Below are 21353 nucleotides of genomic sequence, written 5' to 3'. Positions count from 1 at the left end.
TCAACAAAAAGTATGGCAAAATTGGGGGCAAAAATGGCCCCCATCGAAGTGCCTTTGCATTGCCTGTAGTACTGGTCTTCGAACATAAAATAATTTCTGGTAAGAGCTATTTCAAGGAGTGAAATGATAAATTCTGTCGGTACCTGATGTGGTGCTGGGCGTAGATTGAGGTGTTTTTTGATGACTTCTATGCCTTTGTCTTGGGGGATATTGGTGTATAGTGACTCGATGTCCAGAGTGACAAGGAGTTCAGTTTGGGGGTCAAAAGGCTGGGATTCAATGAGATTGATAAAGTGTGTGGTGTCCTTAACATATGTGGTAGTGTCTTGTACCATATTCTTTATAAAAAAGTCAATATAGCTCCCTAGAGGTTCTAGAATTGATCCACACCCAGAGAGGATGGGTCTGCCAGGTGGAGTTTCCAGATTCTTGTGGATCTTGGGGAGAGTATATAGGACTGGAGTCCTAGGGCTTTTGTTATTAAGAAAGGAGAATTCGTGTTTGCTGATGTAGCCTTCTTCTAGAGCCGTTTTGGTAACCGTGAGGATGAGATCACTGATGTCTTGAAGGGGGTTGCGCATAAGGCGTTCATAGTGTGACGTGTTCTTGAGTTGGCGGTGAATTTCATTGTCGTAGGCGGTTTTGTCCTGTAGGACGATACCGCCTCCCTTGTCACAGGGTTTTATGACCACATCGTCCAAATTTTTTAGAGTGTTAAGGCTCTGTCTTTCTTCAAGGCTAACATTAAAAGGAGTGAACCTGTAGTTGGTTTTTATGTCGTTGAAGTCTTTTAGTACAAGATGTTCAAAAGCAATAACTTCCGGGGGCATCGAACCACTAGGTGGATTGAATGTGGATTTGGGTCGCAGTCCTGTGATGTCAGTTTTGGTGATTGTCTCTTTATCTTGAAAGAATACATTTAGTCTTACTTTTCTAAAAAATTTAAGAATTTCGGTGTGGATGTCAAACCAGTTTGGTTTTTCCGTGATGACAAAAGACAAACCTCTACTAAGTAGGGCAATATCAGTTGAGGCCAGTTGGTGTTTGGATAAGTTAAAAATAGGCATTTGGTCCATGTTGGACGAGGGAGGTGAGGGGGGAGGGGTTAGTATTGATAACCCCATTGGTAGAATTTCCTGCGTGTTTGTCGTTCCCCTGGGGGGAAGTTGTACCTGGGTCTCCCTCTGCCTCTCCCTCTGCCTCTCGATCTCTCCCCTGTGAATGTTTGGCCTCTCTCTAAAAAATTTGGATTGTATGTAGAGGAGCTAGTGCCTTCCCCGGGGTCAGAGTTGTCGGATTCTAGAGAGGAGGTGGAGAACGTGACCGGTTGTCTATTTCTGAATCTTCCCCAAGTGCCTGTTGGATACCTCTGTTGATCTTGGTTGTTCGATGTAAAAAAGTCTTCTCTGAGGTAGGGGTAGGTTTGCTCTTTATTGTAATTCCTTATGTCTTTTGTCACTTTGGTTGACTTTTTATGGTGTTCAAAATTTTGGAAATCAACAATCGTGCGTTCTAGTTTTTCTAGGGCTGACTTGGCATCTGCCAGGCTATCTAGTTCTAAGATTGCCTTTTCTAGTTCTCGGATTTCTAGTAGTTCTTTTCTGCTGTGTTCTAATGCAGTGTCAATACCTAGCACCATCCAGTGGCGGGAGCACGTAGTGCCAATGTGGGCGAAACCGTTCTTAAATTTTGGGTCTTGTAGGAAAATTGCAGGGATATTTCGTACTTGCAAGCCTACCGGGATGATATCGGCTTTCAGATATTACGTAAGCATACGAGCGTGTAACTCAGTACGTATGTGTTTCTCTTTTAATCTTTCTAGACTAGTCAGTTTCTCACTTGCCACATTAGAAGGTGTATTATTAGCAGGTATCGGTGTATGGAAAAGTGAGGGACCATTAATCAATCTCGCAATATATTCCTCGGTATAAGTTGGGATAGTGGGTGTAGACATAGTCTGAGAGCGAGTGTATTATACGAGGGAGGAATTCTGGCTGTCCTATGAGTTAGGTAGATGTACATAGGTCAAATAGATGAATAGAGTAATTTCTTTATAGTATATCTTAATATAACCACTCAAAAAGTGGAACCCTTGCAGTGAAGCCACTGCTCGTGCAAGTGTTTATGAAGGACAAGGGCACCCCTTATGCGAACCTGGGGTGATACAATGTAGAGGGAAACAATGGTTCTGGATGGCCTAAGAAGGTCCAGGACAAAGAGAAACCCTTAAGAGGGCGGATGATTTTGTATAGGTTCAAAGACTCATACGGGAGAATGATACTTAATATAGAGAAACAGGGGACAGGAGAGGTCAATATATGACACTTATTTATTATACATAAGATGAATTCAAGTGCTCACATATTTAGTGACAACAAGCGTGACGTGCAGGTGAGGGTGAACTTTTAAAAGAGAGCATCGCATTGGCAACAATAGAGAACCATTTTTCTTGGTTAAATCAGTACAAAAAGGTTCAAGTTGCGTAAGGTCGACGACGTTTCGAACTCAATTATTTGAGTTCATCTTCAGGACAAATGTGAGCATATGAACTCTAAATGTGGAAAATGCAAAAATAAACAAGTATAAATAACTCATAAATTAGTCCCTGAACTGTAAATAGCATCACAATCAATTAAATGTAAGGTACATAGTGTTCTCCAAATAGTGATGCAATTAGGAAGATCTATTTGTGATAATAATTGAGAAACTGGAAAAAGAATCATGAAGACGAAAAATGAACTGTCTACTGCCCACCTCCTCTCTAGAATCCGACAACTCTGACCCCGGGGAAGGCACTAGCTCCTCTACATACAATCCTAATTTTTTAGAGAGAGGCCAAACATTCACAGGGGAGAGATCGAGAGGCAGAGGGAGAGGCAGAGGGAGACCCAGGTACAACTTCCCCCCAGGGGAACGACAAACACGCAGGAAATTCTACCAATGGGGTTATCAATACTAACCCCTCCCCCTCACCTCCCTCGTCCAACATGGACCAAATGCCTATTTTTAACTTATCCAAACACCAACTGGCCTCAACTGATATTGCCCTACTTAGTAGAGGTTTGTCTTTTGTCATCACGGAAAAACCAAACTGGTTTGACATCCACACCGAAATTCTTCAATTTTTTAGAAAAGTAAGACTAAATGTATTCTTTTGAGATAAAGAGAAAATCACCAAAACTGACATCACAGGACTGCGACCCAAATCCACATTCAATCCACCTAGTGGTTCGATGCCCCCGGAAGTTATTGCTTTTGAACATCTTGTACTAAAAGACTTCAACGACATAAAAACCAACTACAGGTTCACTCCTTTTAATGTTAGCCTTGAAGAAAGACAGAGCCTTAACACTCTAAAAAATTTGGACGATGTGGTCATAAAACCCTGTGACAAGGGAGGCGGTATCGTCCTACAGGACAAAACCGCCTACGACAATGAAATTCACCGCCAACTCAAGAACACGTCACACTATGAACGCCTTATGCGCAACCCCCTTCAAGACATCGGTGATCTCATCCTCACGGTTACCAAAACGGCTCTAGAAGAAGGCTACATCAGCAAACACGAATTCTCCTTTCTTAATAACAAAAGCCCTAGGACTCCAGTCCTATATACTCTCCCCAAGATCCACAAGAATCTGGAAACTCCACCTGGCAGACCCATCCTCTCTGGGTGTGGATCAATTCTAGAACCTCTAGGGAGCTATATTGACTTTTTTATAAAGAATATGGTACAAGACACTACCACATATGTTAAGGACACCACACACTTTATCAATCTCATTGAATCCCAGCCTTTTGACCCCCAAACTGAACTCCTTGTCACTCTGGACATCGAGTCACTATACACCAATATCCCCCAAGACAAAGGCATAGAAGTCATCAAAAAACACCTCAATCTACGCCCAGCACCACATCAGGTCCCGACAGAATTTATCATTTCACTCCTTGAAATAGCTCTTACCAGAAATTATTTTATGTTCGAAGACCAGTACTACAGGCAATGCAAAGGCACTTCGATGGGGGCCATTTTTGCCCCCAATTTTGCCATACTTTTTGTTGACGACATTGAAAACAAGTTCATTCTCAATAACAATGACCCTTTCTTTAACAAAATTCGTGTTTGGCGCAGATACATAGATGACGTATTCATGATCTGGTCTGGCAATGAAACCGAACTCCAACTATTCAGCGCCTGGCTCAATAACATCCAGCCTGATCTAAAATTCACCTACAATTTTGACAACAACAAAATTGATTACCTAGACGTCACGGTCAAGAACTCCGATGGCGAACTCTACACTACACTATTCAGAAAACCGACAGAGCGTAACACCCTCTTGCAATACGATAGCTGTCATCCCAGGGCACTGAGAGATGGCCTACCCTACGGACAATTTCTCAGAATTCGTAGAAATTGCAGGTTCAAAGAGGATTTCTTCCAGGAGGCTGAAATCCTGTGCAAGAAACTCACTAACCGGGGCTACCCTAGACGTTTAGTAAAGCGCTCAATGAAACGAGCATGGTACTCACACCGTGAATTCCTGCTGCAACCCAAAGAAAAAGCATCCCTCAACAAGATCACATGCGTGACTACCTTCTGTCCAGTCAGCAACAAACTTACCAAAATGATAAAAAAGCATTGGTCAGTACTAGGCCCTTTGGAGCTTAACACAGGCACCCCGCTCTTTGCTTTCAAAAGAGGACGTAATATCAAGGACCACCTAGTAAGAGCCCAAAAACCTACACACAAGGACAATACTCTACATTCTTTCCTTGGCCTCCCTCCTCTACAAGGCCACTATAAGTGTAACAATTGTATGTCATGTGATTCTACCTGTAACACCCAGTTTTTTTAATATAATGGCACTAAACACACTTTACAGTTTTTTTCTAACTGCAATTCACAAAATGTGGTCTACTGTATTAAATGCCCTTGCCAATTGCTTTATATCGGACAAACTACGCAAAAAATCAAGACCAGGATCTCTCAACATAGGAGTAGGATCCGTTGCAAAATACAAACGGCACCACTGGTGGAAAATTTTTTGGCCAAAGGACACTCTGAAACTGATTTCACATGGCAAGTGATTGACAGTCTACACCACAACCACAGAGGAGGAAATCAACAACAAATCCTTAATCGCATGGAATGCAAATGGATCTTCAAATGCCGCTCTATCGAACATGGGCTTAACACTCTGGACGAATACAGAACCATTCTGTAACCAGATATTGTGGCCCCATGTGCCACTAACTTTTGAAACTCCAGTCTATTTTCTTGCTCACCCTACGGCTATATGTATGCATTCTTGTCCATTTTTTCAGCCATGACATTGTTTATGTACTGTATTTTAATTGTACTATATTTACACACTTGATTGAAGACTGATCCCGCAACTACTAGAACTCCTCCGTTCTAGCGACGCTGGTTGCTTATAGGTTTTTTCAAATTAATTAATTATTTGATTCCATCTAGATATAACAAGTCTTCATACTAGCTTGTCCTGCATTCTGGAAGCATGCACTGTTCCCGCAGTTACCCCCCTTTTTCACTCACCTGCATTCATTACACACGCCCCCCCGCCACCCCCCCGCCCCCTTCTCTTAACTATCGAGCACCTACTCGCATGCTCCCTTTCCCACTCGCTACCACTTTAGAACAGGCATATCCTGAGCCAACTCTCGACGCTGGGTCCACACGCGCTTCAATGCACGCAGCTACTTTCGCTTTACGTAACCAATAGCAACCTGCTTCCTCAAATACCCTCCACATCCCACCACACTACCAGTCGCTGCGCGTACCTGCACGCGACCAGGACCCGCTCCACCAACCCCCCGCGAGACCCCCATTGAATGATCCGTGTGCCGTTTGAAATGAGTAAGTAATTCTGCAATTACCTTCTTCGTCCTCCCCTTTTCTCGCGGCCTTAATGTCCGCCTGACGGTAATCACTTACTCCCCCTCCCTTGCAGATTAAATTCCCGGCACCGGAACCCCGCCTTCATATATTGAGCAGGTTGGACTAAGTTTTATATTCAAGTAAGTGTTTCTCTCCTAATCTGGCACAACCCCGTATTCTCGCATAACCACACCGAACTACGTCTTGCTAACCACAAATCACTCCGTTTCCCCAGGCCATTGTTCTTTATTGAGGCATTCACTGCTGTGGCGATTCCACCGTTGCAACTTCCTTAACTGTCGACACCTCCATTACTTACCTTCCCATATGCTAAGTAAGTGGTCCATTTTCTTCGCGCTGCCTCACGCCCCCTTCTCACCCTGCTAGCAATTTTAATAGCTAATTCGTCCTTGTGACCCTGCGGGTCTTATGAAAATAACCCTTGTAAATGCTAAATGCGTCCAATTTTTGGGCAGTAGACAGTTCATTTTTCGTCTTCATGATTCTTTTTCCAGTTTCTCAATTATTATCACAAATAGATCTTCCTAATTGCATCACTATTTGGAGAACACTATGTACCTTACATTTAATTGATTGTGATGCTATTTACAGTTCAGGGACTAATTTATGAGTTATTTATACTTGTTTATTTTTGCATTTTCCACATTTAGAGTTCATATGCTCACATTTGTCCTGAAGATGAACTCAAATAATTGAGTTCGAAACGTCGTCGACCTTACGCAACTTGAACCTTTTTGTACTGATTTAACCAAGAAAAATGGTTCTCTATTGTTGCCAATGCGATGCTCTCTTTTAAAAGTTCACCCTCACCTGCACGTCACGCTTGTTGTCACTAAATATGTGAGCACTTGAATTCATCTTATGTATAATAAATAAGTGTCATATATTGACCTCTCCTGTCCCCTGTTTCTCTATATTAAGTATCATTCTCCCGTATGAGTCTTTGAACCTATACAAAATCATCCGCCCTCTTAAGGGTTTCTCTTTGTCCTGGACCTTCTTAGGCCATCCAGAACCATTGTTTCCCTCTACATTGTTTCACCCCAGGTTCGCATAAGGGGTACCCTTGTCCTTCATAAACACATTCTGTATGTCCGACTAATTATCACATACAGAATGATAATGGTGCAGTGACAGCATTTGCTGGGCCTCCTCCTGACAGAGTCCAGGGCATAGCAAACTGCTTTTGTTTATGGGCTCCTGTCACCTCACCAGGGGCCAAGCTCTGGGGATGGGGGGGTGTTCTATTTTGCTGCATCCAATATGCAAACACAGGTATTTAAGTTTCACTTAGGCACACAACAGATGCAGTGCTAGGTTCTCTCAACCTAATATACACTTATTTTGACTTGTGCTTGTGTTGGTCGCCTGTTTACTTATGTAATATTGCGCGACCTCCTCTGATGTGTTTGTAAAATGTACCTTTTGTCCCGAATTTTTGTCCTGAATTCTGACCTTCTGTCCTGAATTTTTGTCCTGAATTTTCACCCTTTGTCCTGAATTTTTACACTCACTGTCCTGAATTTGCAACCATGCCAGTTGGTCACCCTATGCAGAACAAGAACGAATCCCCCACCTACCCTGAGATTTTGCGAAGTCCCTTTCAGGCCTCTATATCTGCCTGTGCTTCGGTGCACAATGAGGTCTCCTAATTAATATTCATGAGGTTGGCCAAGCGACTCACTACGTGCAGTCCTTTGTCACGTGTTATATTAACACATCAGAGTAGGAACACCAGCTGTGAGAGCAACACAGCTCTGTGCACGCACTGCATCCAGGTCAGTTAATACATTTAGACGCAGATTTATATTTTGACTGCAAAAAAGTATTGCGTTGCAAGACCTGTCACTTGTACCACCTGAGGACACGCCACTATCTCGTTTTTAATTCGTGTGATTTTGAGGGGGAATAGAAGTGACATTTCAGATCCCGAATATTATCGTGTACTACTCTGCTCAGCCTCGCCGAGCAGCGGAAGCGCTAAAGAAAGCGCGCCGGCGTGGATGGATATCAGATGTTTTCTCTGAAGATTATACAGTGATTTTCTTTAATTATGCCTGACATTTCACCCATTCATAATATGATCTGCTTTAACAGCAGAAGTACAAAAAAATCCCTCCGCGCCGGCTCATTGTTCTCGCGGAGACAAGCTGTTTATAACGAAATGCTTTTTGTTATTTAAATCATTTTTACTGAAGTGTTGTTTATTTCCTTATTGGTGTTTCTAAAAATACTGCAACAATTGCAAAGCTTCTTTGGAGCCCTCTATTCAATTTGCTGTAATTTGTATTAAAATCCACCGCTAAATGGGAACAGGTGTTGGCGTGTGTGTGCCCACGGCGCGGGGGTGACTCCTTCCCCCGCACAGTGCAACCCAGTTCTGTGAGGCCTGGCGCGCTGTGTGGGGGTGCTTGGCTTCTTGCAAGGCAGTGACCTACTAAAATGACACTTGTCTCCTAGAGCTGTGCGACTCCAACGTGGGAAGCATTTCCCTCCCAGTAAAATGCTAATCAGAGCCAACAGAAACTCCCCTGCTGATTTCTGTTTGTTTCCAGATCCATTTTGTAACCCTCCTGGGTTGCGTCGCATTACAGCCTTATTCATCCCTCATCATTTGGTCAAACATATAATGAGGGGGTAGAGCGGCTCAACTCAATGTCGTGTCATTAAAGATACCTATTTCATGGAGCTCTTAACGCATAGAATTTTGTTGAGGCAGTGGACTGGGTGTTTTACCGCTGACACGGAGGAAGAATTTTTAGCACGGAGATGCTCCGTTGGAGTAACCAGGCGCTCTATAAACTATTAATTGAATCGAATCGAATCTAGAATCACCCACAGCGACTCCAAGTTTGCCCGTATTTGTCAACCCTTAATCAACTACTTCACGCGCCTGGAATATACATGCTTTAACACCCCCTTAACTCAAGGCGCTAAACTTTTTGATTGATATAGTCGGTGGAGCTGCGCTGCGGGGATGCCGGACGGAACCCTCTCCCTGCTACCCCCTGGTGTTCTCCCTTTACCCTACCCAAAGCAGCCATGGCCCCTGCAGGTAAGGGGGTGGGGTCAGGGGGATTTTGACATACGACGAGGGAAAATTAAATAAGTAATTTTCCCTAGCCGTCGTCTGTCGAAATCACCCCCACCTGGCCCACTGCTCCATGCTCTTACCCAGTGCTTTAAGTGGGAGGAAAAAACTGGGGGGTCTCTCTAAGAGGCGTGGCCAATGTTATTAAGGGCGTGGCTTAAAACACCTAAGCTAAAACTCTGTGCTTAGCATAGTGTGCCGCCCAACTTGTATTTTGCTGTTTCTGTCATTGCACACTTTAGAACAAGCATTTGCAATGCAAAAGGTCTCGCATTTACGCAAGTTTAAGCTATTGGCATTGTAAATGACAATGCCTTTTATTTATGTTTTAAAAATAAAAACAAAAATAAAAGGCATTGTTATTTGCAATGTCAATAGCACAAACTCGCGTAAATGCGAGACCTATTGCATTGCAAATGCTTGTTATGCATGTCGCTTTGATCATTGTAAAGCACTCTGATGCCTCAGGGGTCATGTTTGCGCTATATAAATCTTTATAAATAAATAAAATAAAATAGCGCACCTCCTCATAAGGGGTGTGCTAAACAAATGTGTACATACATTGTCCATTGCCATTGGCAAGGCATGCTACTTGTTTGCATCACGCTTGTCATGCACAGCCATTGTCACGGCCATCCACGAGGACACATCCTGTCCTAATACTTTAATCAATCTGCAACATTGTCTATACAAAGTGGTGGAATGTACTATAATGCAGATGGAGCCTAAAGAATTAGCTCCCTTAATGCCTATTCATGTTGTCTGAATATGGCTGCAGTTATAAATATAATAACCCAGTTACAAATCAATTGTTTCATTACGAGGGAGAGTTTCTATTGTAAAACTTATGGAAAATGTACTGGGATGAAAAAAAATATGTAGCTGGAGGTGTTGTCTAGTTTATGTGTAAAAACACAGGCTTCTATTTTTCTTATTACAGTCAAGTTGTGACATCACAAGTCGCCTGCAATGAGAAAATGGCATAACTGCTCGACTTATTACTGTTGAGCTGTGACATCACAATGACTGCTGACACAGCCAGCAGACAGTGTGAAGGCAGGTCATGCAGCAGCATTAAAACTGTTAAATAATACAAATAAAAAGTGCCTTTCCAACTCATCTGACCTCTTTCCCAGCCTTGAACAACCACTAGCAGAAAAGTGACATTTAAGACAAAAAGTTTCTTTTTTGCACAGCTGCAGGTGAACGCAAGAATCACTCTGCTAGTTCCCACGTTTTCTTAACTGCAAAGATCTTACAACATATTTAACTTAGTCTGCTTATATGTTTTAGCAATAAATGGCTAGCTTTTAATTGGTGTTTTTAATTTTGCACCCTATTCATACTGTTTCATATAAAGGAGCAAGAGAACATCTATTTCAGCTTTCTGGGGGGAAAGGTAATAGAGATATCATGCATTATAAGGTATAAAATACCCTCTGCCATACGTTAGGCCCCAAAGGTCTACTCTTGATGCCCTGACAGACGAGGTTCAAGCATTTAAATCGCATATTACAACAGTTATGTGTTTTTTGGAGCTCAAATTTCAAAGATTTCAGAAAAAGACGAAAATCGTGTTACTTTTGTGATATGCAGCAGGCTGTATGTACATCTTCAAACTGTCTGGTATTTCTAGGAGTCACATAATTATGCATGTTACCAATTGGAGAGACTGTGAGCTGCATCACAAACGAAAATAAAAATAAATTAACGGTCACCCTGGCAACAAATTGTCTTGCCTGTGAACGGAGCTGTCAATAACATACAGAGATGACAATAAGAAGATAGACTTTCAGACTCAATCATGGTAGAAGTAAAGCCCTGAAAGAAAAGAGGGACAAGAAAAACAAGGGACCTTAAGGATAAATGTAAACAGAAAGAACCGACAAGCGTCGAGGATTACCAGCAGGCCCATACAAAGCTTGTTTACCTTCAGAAATGTGTCACTCTGGGATTTACCTTCAGAATAGCACAGTGTATTTTACTGTTTCCAAGAGCCGAGCTTTTAAATGAGCTTTTTGTTAGTTTCACAGTGGACAGCAAAGGCCTAAGTATAATGGCCGAAGAAGGAGAAAACAGAAGGCCTTTCCTCTATTACTAGTAACTACTTATCCTCATTGACTTTCAGTGGTAGACACATGTGGCATTTTGTGCCCTCAATGCTTGATAGAAGATTATAGGAGAATTGCGTATTCTGGCTGTCTTCACTAAAGATATGACAATGGAAATGGTGATAACGAGTTTGCTGTGCGCATTTTGCTCTATTGTAAACTTGTATGTATTTTTTTTAGATAAACTAAAAGTGGAAGTGATAGTCACTTTGGCAATACAAATTCCACGTATTTTCTAGAGTGTTGTTTTCAGAGAAAAACACACAAAATGTCACCCAGGCTCGCTGCCTTCATCTACCACCTAAACATTGTATTGTCGCTTTTTCCTCGCTTTCAAAGCAGCACTGCAAACTGTGGGTGGCACTGAATAAAACAGCAAACCAATGAATTTAGGCAGATGACAGTGGAGGTAGCCCTTGAATTTTACCTATCTAGAGTGCCGGTGATAAATTACATTTTAGCTGAAAAATCTCTATGTTAAAAATTTGAGACAAAAGCTCTGATTCCAAGGGTGCCAACACCACAGGGAGCACACAAGGGACAAATAAAAACAAGCATTGGCATAGCCAATAGGTCTCGCCTTTGGGACCTTATAAGTGTTTAGCCATGCAACAGTTGCATAACTAAATACTTATAAGGTCCCAAAAGCGAGACCTATTGGCTATGCAAACATCAAAGCGGCTGCGAAAGTGAGAGTAAATCGCGGTAAAGTGCAGCGCGCGCGCCCGCGCACATGCACTGTACCTCTAGGCTGGCCTGGTAGCACTTTTTGGAGCCCTCTCAATAAGTCTCGCCAGACCAGCGCATGCGCTGGGTCAGGCGAGACCTAATCAGGGGCAAGATTGTCAAAGTATGGCAGCTATAACAGAGGCATTGGCAATGGAGTTTTGCCATGTTGTACACAAGTGTGTCTCCTGTTCAGCATGGCTAAAAGTTAGTGGCATGGAGTGTCCTAGAGTGGTGTCGGGGGAGAAGAGTGTCGTAGACAGAATTTGTTGGAGTAGAGTGTCGTGGAGTGGAGTAGGGGGAGTAGTGTGTCGTAGAGTTGAATAGAGGAGAGTAGAGTTCAGTGGCAGAGTGTCGTAGAGTGCAGTGTCATAGAGTGAAGTGTCATAGAGTGCAGTGCCATAGAGGGCAGTGTTGTAGAGTTGAGTGGAGTGGCATAGAGTGGAGTGGGGTGGTATATGGTAGAGTGGACTGACTGGATGGGGTGGATTGGGGTAAGGTGGATTGGACTGGGATGGATTAGATTGGTTTAAGGTGGGGTGGATTGGATTAAAATAGGGTGGTTTGGAGTGGGGTGAATTGGAGTGGAGGGGTAGATAAGCTGGACTGGAGGGGGTGGATTGGATTGGAGTGGATTAGATTAGATTGGATTGGAGTGGGATGGATTGGACTGGAGTAGGGTGGATTGGATTAGAGTGGGGTGGACTGGAGTGTGAAGGGCTGGATGGATAGGATTCAGTGGGGTGGTCTGAACTTGTGCGGAGTTGATTGGATTGGGGTCGAGTGGGGTGGATTGGACTGCATTGGAGTGGGGTGGATTGGACGGGTGGATTTTAATGAGTGGGGCAGATTGAAAAGGGGTGGGGTGGACTGGACTGGAGTGGGATGGACAGGAAAGGGGTGGATTGGACTGGAGTGGGATAAACTGGAGTGGGGTGGAATGGAGTGGAGTGGAATAGAGTGGGGTGGAATGGAATGGAGTGGAATGGTGTGGGGTGGAATGGAATGGAGTGGGGTGAATTGTAGTGGGGTGGGTTTAATTGGGGTGGCTTAGATTGGGGTGGGGTGAACTGGATTGGGGTTGATGGGGGGCTGGATTGGGGTTGGGTGGGTTCGATTGGATTGGGTTGGATTGGAGTGGGGTGAATTGAAATGGGGTAGATTGGATTTGGCTGGATTGGGGTAGATTTGATTAGGGTGGGGTGGATTGGATTGGAGTGAGGTGGATTGGATTGAGTAGGGTAGATTGGAATGGGACAGATTGTTTTGAACTGGAGTGGTGCAGATTGTTTTGGATTGGAGTGGGGCAGATTGGAGTGCGGAAGGTTGGAGTGGGGCAGATTGTTTTGGACTGGAGTGTTATGTTATGTTATGTTAGTTAGTTTATAAAGCGCTCAACTCACCCTGGGGCATCTCGGCGCTGCCTAGAAGAATAGGGTCCTGCAAGGGGAGCATTGAAGAAACTGGAGAGAGGATTTAAAATAAAAAGGCTTTCAGCTGTTTTAAAAAAATGCCGTAGCTAGGGATTGATCGCAGAGCCTGGGGTAGCTGGTTCCAATATCTTGGAGAAAGATATGAAAAGGCTCTGCCGCCAGTCCGGGTGAGACGAAATCGAGGAACCTGAAGGAGACCCAGCGAGCTAAATCTGAGTCTCCTAGAGGGACAGTATTTAAGAAGTTTTCTTTGTAGGTAGAGAGGACCTCTGTTGCTCAAGGCATTATAGGTTAGGCAACAGATTTTAAAAAAGGATCTCTTTTTCACAGATAGCCAGTGTAGTTCTCTGAGCAGCGGAATCGAAGGGGAGCCTGCCGGACGGTTCAGAATCATTCTCGCGGCTGTATTCTGAACCACTTGCAGTTTGGCCAGATGAGTCTCCCCTACTTCTGCCAGTAGAGCGTTGCCGTAGTCCAAGTGGCTAGTTACCATAGCCTGCACTAATGTCCTACGATGACGGGTAGGCATATATGGGAGTATTTTCCGCAAAAGTCAAAGGCTATAGTAGCATGAACTGGTCGTGGCCTCAATTTGGTCCTTCATGGACAACGTCCGGTCTACTTTTATACCCAAGTTTTTTATTGAAAGTTTGGGAGTGGGAGCACAGCCTAGTTGGATGGACCACCAATCATCTGACCAGATGTCCGAGGCTTTCCCCATTAACATGATCTCTGTTTTTCCTGGATTTAATTGAAGGCAATTTCCAGTCATCCAGTCGGAGATCGCCTTCATGCCGATGGCAAAGCGGATTTTCTCTTGCTCTGGGTTTTCTCCAATAGTGAACATAAGCTGCGTGTCATCTGCGTATGAGATAATCTCGAAACCCAACTGCTCCACTATCCTCGCCAGGGGGGCCATATATATATTTAAAAGGGTAGGACTCAGACAGGAGCCTTGGGGGACACCCTTCTCCAGAGACATTTTGGCTGAGGAATAGGGGCCTAAGATGACTGTTTGAGTTCTCTCAGACAGAAAATGTTGTAACCACTTCAGGGCTGTCCCTTTGATACCACAAGCAGATAGTCTCTCCGCCAGCTTTGTATGAGAGATGGTATCAAAAGAGATCTAGAAGAATCAGTATCGTCGAGCCCCCCGAATCTATTGTCTGTCTGAGCGAATCTGTCACAGCTAGTACGGCGGTTTCCGTACTGAAACCTGGTCGAAAACCCGATTGCGATGGGTCTAGGATTTCGTTTAGTTCCAGATAGGAGATAAGTTGGCTATTGATAATACTTTTCAGCAGTTTCCCCAAGAGTGGTAATAGGAAAATAGGCCGATAGTTGCCAAGGATTGATGGATCCGCTGTGGGATTCTTTAATATAGGGCGAACAGATGCCTTTTTCCATGCAAGGGGAATGGTACTAGTTGTTATAGAGCAGTTAAAGATGTCACTGATTACAGGAGCACAGCTCGTGGCTAGGAGAGCCATGATTTTTGGAGGACACAAATCATTTGGTGACCCAGATTTTACTTTGGAGAGGCCTTTTAAGACCTCTTCAATAGTGGTCGGTTCAAAGCTCTCCAGGGAGCTGTTAGTTACCTTTCTCCTGTCCTCAAGTTTGGACAGAATTTCAGAGACTGAGGGGGCCATCAGAGGAAAGTTATCGTAAATTCTGGATATCTTATCCTGAAAATAGGTCGCCAGGGAGTTACATAAATCCTGAGACTCCATTGGAGACTGGGTGCAAGCTTTAGGGGATGCTAAACAGGGTTTTCGAAGAGTTACTGGCTTGGTCTATCTACTTAATAATGAACGTGCGTCTCGCTGCTTTTAGGTTCAAATGATATGTGGCCAGAGACTGTCTATACAATAGTCTGTTTTGATGGACCTTGCTTGCCCTCCAAGTTCTTTCCAATCGCCTACATATGGCTTTTTCTGTCTTAAGCTCCTCAGTATACCAGGGAGTCGAGATTTGCCATTGAGCGGAGCCATGTTTTTGGGTATAGTCTCATCAAAAGCAGATTCTAGTGCAGCGTTGAAAGCCTCCAACTTTTTGGAAGCCTCTGTTAAGTTGTTTGCTAGTTCCTGGGAGTAAACCTCATTAAAAGCTTCTAAGGTAAGATTACGCCATGACCTGCGCTGTTCTGGTGTTTTCCTGGTGTATGGTTCCCCATTTCTTTGTCGCGTCTGGTGACTAAAGAAAGTGATCATCGAAAGATCAGTCCATGTCAGGGGTCAGGGAGGTCGCAGCTCAGTTGGTCATAATTGGTGAACACTAGATCTAATAAGTGACCAGCTTGGTGTGTAGGGCCTTCCACTCTTTGTGGGAGTCCCATTAATTCTAAGGAGGAAAAAGTTTGTTAACCTCAGGGTTTGAGGTGTTTTCCCCATGAAAATTGAAATCCCCTAGCAGGAGAAACGTATTTGCCGTGAGCGCATGTAGAGCTATGTGTTCGACCAGAAGGTCAGTAAAATTGGCTTTAGATCCTGGGGGCTGATAAATTAAGGCACCGTGCCAGCTGTCCGTAGGAGATATGGTGACCTTGAAGATTCCCAATTCCAAACATTCATTTTTTACCGTGGACACCCAATTCACTGTGAGGTGATTCTGGAAGGCAATGGCTATGCCTCTACCTGTTTTCCCCTCCCTGTCCAGATGGATACATTTATAATTTTCCGGGATCGCTAAGTTTATCATGGGGTGGTTGGAGGGATTCAACCATGTTTCCGTAAAAAAACATACTGCGGGAGAGTATGAGACAATCATGTCCCAGATTTCAAACGGATGTTTTGCAAGAGACCTTACATTGCACAATATGTTTTTTAATCCTATGGTGACTGGATCTGGGGCCTTTCTTGTGGGGGAGGGGTCCTCCGCTAGTGGGACCGTATGAAATTGGCAATTCTTACACGTTACTGGTCCTTCTAGCATAATGGGGAACTTCTGGGTACAATTGCTGTGGCTTTGATCCTTAAGTTCAAGCGCTCTAATAGCCCGCAGGGATTCAGCTGAATAACATATAGGGGTATGGTGGCTATTATTTACCTGGGTGGGGGCAGCATCTCTGGCCTCTGGGCTCGGACGGGCGCAGATGTGCTTGCCTTTGGCGAGACGCCGCGCCTGCTGCGCGCACACGTTGTCACGCGGAGTTGGGTCCCGCGGAGTGGGGCAGATTGTTTTGGAATGGAGTGGGGTGAAGTGGAGTGAGGCAGATTGAAGTGAAGTGGGTTGGGAGGATTGTACTGTGGTGGATTGAAGTGGATTGGATTGTAGTGAGGAGGATTTGATTGGTCTGGGGTGGATTGGATTGAGTGGGGCTGATTGGCGTAGGGTGAGGTGGGGTGGGTTGGTGTGAATTGGAGTGGGGCAGATTGGAGTGGTGTTGACTGGGGTGTTGTCACGCAGGACTGTCCCACGAGACAAGTGGGGAAGAGATGAATGAGATGCACTGCCATGTTCCTAACGTTGCTGACCGTCTTCAGCCTGTACTAAGAGAAACCAGAAGCAGATTAGAACGCCCCCTCTATACAGACCAGGAGGGCTCGGTCTTTGAAGACTGTGGGCTCTTTAAATGGAAAGAACTCCGGGATCACGTGACATCTATGGAGAGCGTCATTCACTCTCTGGGACCAATAAGGGGAGAGACAGGTTCAGCTGGGTTAACTGACAAGCAGGGAGAAGCCAGTGACGTGGAAGGAAACACTGGAGTAACAACACCAGACACCAAAGACCGCCGAGAAACGTTCCCGGTGTCGGAAGGTTGAGAGCAGCGGAGACGCGATTCACTGACAGCGGAGGAAGCCTCGAGACTCGAGGAGACTTCGAGGACGCCAGGATGCCACCGTCCCTACAAGCCGCTCTGTCATGCTCCTGGAGGAGCAAGGCTTGCCCAGGTACGTGCACTCCTCCAGGGAGTCGACGAGAGGAGGGGAGGCCAAGCGGAGAGCCTTCATTTGGGGAAAGGGGCATAGAGTGTATGTTGGACCTGTATAGACCTGGCCACACTGTAGTACATGGTAGGTCTGACAATTGGCGGCCAAGAACTCGTCTTATGTTTTAAGATGGAGCATTCTCTTTGTTGGTTGTTAATGTGGAGCTCATTCCCTGAATAGTGAAGTTTAACTACGGAGACAGAAACACGTGGTGACGGGCTTAAGATGAAGTGGTGCTCACCCTCACACCCCTCTGTTGCAGTACAAGTGTAAGCAAAACACTTACCTGTGGCACTTTTCTTTGTTTTTAGGGGCAACGGAGATGTCCCTGGTGGTCCTCAACGGCAGAGACCTAGATTAAGACAGAAGAAGGAATCACTAATTTTGTTGAGACCATACCTTAATAAAGCACCACAGAAACAGAAATACATATGTTTCTGACTACTGTGTCCTGCCCATCTTACAGGTGTACTGCACGATTATGTGTTAAAGCATCATTTCAGAAACTACACATAAGAAAGAAACAATGTGCTTTGCAATAAGATAATCCTTATCTTTTGAGACCAGCGGCCACGAGCAAAAACAAAAGAAAAAGAAAGTGAGAAAAGAAGACTTGGCAAAATAAAAGAAAGTTAACTATAGAAAATAAATCTTTGCAATTTTGTTTATCCTGCTGGGCACGTCTTCTTTTTGCAGGGCACTAACTGTTAACCAAAACAAAATAGTACCTCAATAACATCGGGAGCAGTTGACAGGCACTGATTACGTTGAATCAATCAGTGCTTGGTCCCTGTTCCACAGAGGTGAACAGGAATGATGTTAGGCCTGCCTTGACGAATTACGAGGCTGCAAAGAAGAGTGCCACACAAGCCAACAAATGGTAAGCAACGGGGGTCTCCAAGCCTTTTTTTGTTAACAATAGTGTCTCACAAGTGAGACGAATGTGCTAGCGCATGCTCTCGCAGGCTCGACCCTAAAAACTGCACCTGTGATAATCAGCCACAGCGCAGCTGTCCAAACATCAACGTGCAGAAGTCATTAACATGGTTAAAACATGATCTCCTGCATTTCAACAGCCACAATTGCGAAACTCATCTGAATTTATGTGGCAAACCCCAAAATGAAAAACCCTACGCAGACCACCAGGTACATGAAAACAGAATATACTGCAACAAATGACTGTACAAAATGGAAGTACACATAACAACATGTATTGACATAGGACCACAACAAATTAATTTATAGGGAGAAAAATAAAACAGAAACCTCAGCATGGTTATAAGAAATCAACCATAATGACAATCAAGAGTGCGACAATTTGATGACCATACAATTTATAATGTTATAAAGTACCATGCACAAGGGAACTTAATAGTCAAATCACATAAAAGAAGAATGCCTCACTCCATCAACACACTCTTGGGAGAACTTCAAACTGACATGTACCTTGAGAAAATACTAATGCAAAATGGACACAATAAAACACCAATATTCAGAAGAGCTGAAAGTGCAGACTACAATGACCAACAATGATAAGAAAGGGAGCAGTAGCTCACATATAGGAAATCTATTGTTCTCAGCATACTGTCCACAGCGCCATTGGCCGTAGAGTTGGGAGACCCGCTTGCCCATAAGTGCAGAACTCAAACGCGTGCATTGAGATGCAATTCAAGTGGATCCCTACAAAAAGGAATCAGAGAAACTAGATTAGGTATTAGTTTTCAAAGATTTTAAAATACAATAGAAACAGCACACTTCTGTGACACATAGCACCGCAGAGGTTAAGGCAGTTTGAGACACTTTGGTGGGATTATACGATTTCCACAATGTCTTGAGGCATTAAGGGGCATGCACATTGCCATCATAAAGAGACAACATAAAACAACTTTCCTTCTTGCTGTCACAGACAGCACATGGGTCTAGAATACAGATTCAGTTTTGTAGCATGATAGATCCATAGTGCAATCAAGTTGAGTGGTTTCACGAATATGGAGCCACTGACCACATTTTACTTGGAGAGTACACTTTACAGCAGCAGACTTAGAGAGTTTGCATGCCTTTTTGGGCCCGGCAATTTTAGAGGGTCCCAAGTGTGACACTTCTTGCCATACTCTAACCAAGATGGAGAGGCAGCCTGAGTTTGATGGCCCCTGCTTAGAAGCTAGGTAGTGTAAGGGGTGGCAAAGTAGGAGAAAGCCCACTTTAATAAAACTAACCTGGGTGCTGAGTAGCACTAAAGAGGTCAGCCCATCATTTGTTAATTGTTTGATTCTGTGTCTCTAGTGAGATTGTTCTTAGAGAGCTGCAAATTGGGCTGGGGAACTTCTTCTAGGTCTCCTTTCACTGGAATGGTCCTCCAGGCAGGCATGCAAGAAGGCAGAGATGAAGGGCGATGTGTAAATCTTCTTCAGGCTTAGAGCCTTATTTAGTGTATGTTGGAACGTGAATGCTGCCTGGATGGAATACAGGCATGTACCTCTGCCCTGAGTACCCGACTGTAGATGAAACTGGTATTCCGACTTTTTATTTTGGCCTTAATATCATGCTAATTTAGCAAGTGTGCAGAGACTTAGGCCTGGAGAGGTGCACAAAGTGTGCCCTCATAGTGGGCATATGGATACTGTTAGGCTATTCTGTTTTCGCTTTAAACCCATAACAAGTGATACAACCCCACCAAAAGGGAAACAACCATCATCAGTGTAAACATATGAACCATCATCAGTATAAGCATATGAATACTGATAAACAACTGCACAACCACAAACAAACATGCCATTCAAAGAAAGGAAAGTGAGAGAGAATGAGTCATTTGTATTTCTTTTTGAAGGGGCCAACACAATTTCACTTTGTTATACAAGGTAACAGCAAGAAAGACTGGCCTACGAGTATTCTGCTTGAGTTTTGCTGTTTATGGTATGTCTCTACAAATTATCTCTTCTTCCTTTTGCTTTCTCCAATTTTATGAGCTTCGAATAAATGTGCAGGGTTTAGTAGCATGCTTTAGGTCGGATTGAATTATTTTATACACTGTAGAGAATCTGAGATTACAAATATATTTGATATTTTGCAAGTGTTTGATTCTTTCACTGATTGGTGAAAAGGCTGACTCATAGGAATCTTGGCCAATATGTACTATCACATTTACCCACAGTCATGAATAGGCAAAACCCTTTGATACATCGTCCCCCTTTTGCAAAAAGTCAGTATTGATAACAGGTCAGCTGCCAAGCACCTCAGGCATTAAACCTTCAATACCAGATGTATAGAGAGGCACCTGTCAAAAGAGTGCTGTCACCATGCTAATTGGATAGGGGTGAAAACATGACAAGACTTTCCACAAACCAACAATTCATAGCTGCATGGTATCTCATTGTTATGTGTGATACCTTCAAGTAATCCTAACTTTTTCTCAAATTGCACTTTACTGTTAGGTTTCCAAGCCCTTGGTTACAATGTTAACATCAAAATGTCAAGTTCCAGAATACAATGTTATTATGTCTGTTTAAAGGTCACAACTGACTTAAAGTGAGATGTGCCATGAGGACATGTGTCAGCTACAAATGTCCACACAACAGCAGCACCACCCAAATGTAGTCAGGCAAAGAGTGCAGAAAAGCAGTGGCGAGCATGCCTAAAGCATCAGGTTTCAGGTGCTTTGGAATGCAGAGCTACAAATTAATCTACTATAGTTCAAAATGGTAAAGGTTTTACAGGGCACTATACTGTTGGCAGGGTTGACCACTTCTTCAATATTCCTCTGAGAGGAGGAGCGCCAATGTCAGTTAATAACACAATTAAATGTTGTGATCCTTCTAATAATAAGTCCTCAGACATTGATTTCAATTGAACAAGATCCTCTTCTTTATTTGATTATCCAACAAAAGTTCATCACAAGCAAATTTCAGTAGGTTTATGTCAGCCGAGAATTATATTCCAATATTTGGATCAAAACTTTGCTTTTTATGTCAGCCAACGCGTTTCATCCTAAAAGGACATAATCAGGGCTGAAATAATAAAACATACAGAAAATATAGCAGAAATTGTTAACTTTGCTAATTAATAGTTACCTAAACAAATCCAATATGACCTATTTTATGAAATTTCAAAATACACCCACATTTCCTGCCTATATCC

The 21353-nt window shown here is 43.6% G+C and overlaps 1 long non-coding RNA gene across 1 annotated transcript in view; it reads right to left on the bottom strand.

The window, feature by feature from the left end:
* The window catches only part of LOC146817760 (uncharacterized), a 57082-nt gene extending 38183 nt beyond the window's left edge, over positions 1 to 18899 (bottom strand). The window contains exons 1-2 of the long non-coding RNA XR_014962586.1: positions 18776 to 18899; positions 17506 to 17571 (exon numbers count right to left, since the gene is read on the bottom strand). This is a non-coding gene — a long non-coding RNA (uncharacterized LOC146817760). The remainder of the gene's footprint in view (positions 1 to 17505; positions 17572 to 18775) is intronic.
* Between the last annotated feature and the right edge of the window lie 2454 nt (positions 18900 to 21353).

The sequence above is a fragment of the Triturus cristatus genome, chromosome 6, assembly GCF_964204655.1.
Source record: "Triturus cristatus chromosome 6, aTriCri1.1, whole genome shotgun sequence".
NCBI lineage: Eukaryota > Metazoa > Chordata > Amphibia > Caudata > Salamandridae > Triturus > Triturus cristatus.
The sequence above is the reverse complement of the archived record's forward strand: the minus strand, read 5'-3'. Positions and strand labels throughout refer to the sequence as shown.